A 2,526-nucleotide genomic window follows, 5' to 3' on the forward strand; every position below is an offset into this window, starting at 1 on the left:
TTCTGTGTCTGCATTTTCCTCACCTGCTTCACTAACAAATGGGGAAGAAGAAGAAGAAGAAGAAGAAGAAGAAGAAGAAGAAGAAGAAGAAGAAGAAGAAGAAGAAGAAGAAGAAGAAGAAGAAGAAGAAGAAGAAGAAGGAGGAGGAGGAGGGCGAAAAGTACAAGAAGGAGAAGAAGAGTGGTATTGAGTATTATCTAACTAAGCTTTGTCTTGTGCTTGTCATATTCCAACTCCATTGGTACGTGCATATTATTATTATTATTATTATTGTTATTTTTTACTCTTTGAACTGAGAAAAGAATGAGAATGAAAGGAGAAACGAAGTGTGTTAGAGGAAAGTGAAATTTTAAAAGTTTGATAGAAACGAGAAATAAGCAAGAAATGCGGGAAATGGAGAACGAAAAAGAGAATTGAATTAGGTAAATAAGGTCAAATATTGAATAGTTAATATTTCGTGAAAGGAAAGGAATATGTCTATTATTCTTTTGATAAAACTTGTAGATTCTGATAAATATATAAAATTAATGTGAATTACGTGGTTTATCGGTAATTTGTATAAGATCAATAGAGTGATAGCTTTCAAATTGCTGTGATGGATGGGTGAGAGAAGAGTTAGAGACAGGGATTAAGCTAAAGGATTGGCTCTTAATTCAATTGTTAATGTATTAGATTAGAATGATAATAATAATAGTAATAATAATAATAATAATAATAAATAATAATGATAAATAATAATGATGATAAATAATAATAATAATAATAATAATGATAATAATAATAATAATAATAATAATAATAATAATAATAACAACAACAACAACAACAACAACGACGACGACGACAACAACAACAACAACAACAATAATAACAAATAAATAAATAAGTTTTGTAAAATTTTTGATGTGAAATCTTGTGTTGAAATAGATATTGTTATACTTGGGAATGTTCATTTTTTGCCAATTAATCACACGCACTATTTACTTGATCTTCACTTTAGTCTTTTTTTTGTATTATTTTTAGTTTATTTGTCATGCTTCTTTCGTCTCACATCCTGTGACACCTTCAGTGATTTTGTCTTTCTCAAGACAAAATGTAATAGGGAAGATTAGAGGAGACACATGGTACAGAATGTTATTGAAAATTCGTGGTATGTGTGACGAAAAATCTATGACAAATAAATAATAAATAAATAATCTATAGTGAATATAAAATAAATAGTGCGTTTGTGTAATTGATAAAAGATGACCATCCCCAAGTATAAAAATAAATTAATAAATTTATAAATGATGAATTAAAAAAGGGACTACATAATCATTTCCATGCAGTTACAACAGAAGTTGCTGGAAAAAATAGCTGGGAATGGCTGATGAAAGGAACACTAAAAAAACGGACCTGGTGCAATATTACTGGCAGCGCAGCTCGAAGCTCTGGCCACGAACTGGAGGGTCAACCTGAGGAATGAGTAAATGTCTCCGCTGTGTCGCATTTGCGATAGAGTCGATGAAACCATTGCCTATATGAAACGAATATGGACTTGCCCAAAACCGATACATGTTGTAGTGGTACGATCATGTAGAGGAAGTGCTACATCGGAAACGGTACGAAAATTGGGGGATCGATAAAAGCCAGACGTACTATGAGCACAAACCGTAGGGAGTGACAGTGTCAGAGACTTGCAAAATCCTCTGGGATTTCCCAATCCAAACAGATCAGGGGCTAGAGTATAACAGACCGGACCTAGTGCTGGTGGACAAGGTGCACCATACATGCTATATGGCTGACGTTGCATGCCATTCTGAGGCACGAATAGTCAAGAGGGAAGGCGAAAAGATAGATATATACAACCCTTTTAAGTACGAAATAGCCACGGTATGGAAAATGAAGAAGGTGAAGATAGTACCAATTATTGTCGGGTCCTTGGTAACAGTCTCAAATGCATCAAGAGGAATATAAAGGAAATTGAAATAGAGTGCCCAGTATAACTCTTACAGTTACTCTATTTTTACAACAAATGTAAACACAAACACACGCACACATATTAAGTCCCTCTGCATGGTACCTTGGGCAAGTGTTTTCTAATATAACCCTAAGAATCATAGCATTGTTCATCAGAAAATTACCGTAAAACGTGTTTATAAGGAATTATAACAATTGATAAATAATTTGAAAGTATAATTTCAGATTTAAATAACTTTTAATGATTATTAGGGAGTCTATTTACTTCTGTCATTTCTGTGTACATGGAATTGAGGGAAAAGAATTAATACACTCTTCCTTTGGAGTATGGATTCATAATATATTTTATATAATATTCTACGATATCTTATCCATATCATTAGCTAATTTCCTATATTTCTATTATAAAATATCATATAATACATTATATAAACTTTTAGACGTGAGTGATAAAAAAAATCACGGAGTACTCTCTAAACAAATTTGAGTTTAGATTGAGAAATAGAATAACATTTTAAAAATTCCTGCCAGCATATATATATATATATACACACATATATATATATA

The sequence above is a fragment of the Octopus bimaculoides genome, chromosome 18, assembly GCF_001194135.2.
Source record: "Octopus bimaculoides isolate UCB-OBI-ISO-001 chromosome 18, ASM119413v2, whole genome shotgun sequence".
Lineage (NCBI taxonomy): Eukaryota > Metazoa > Mollusca > Cephalopoda > Octopoda > Octopodidae > Octopus > Octopus bimaculoides.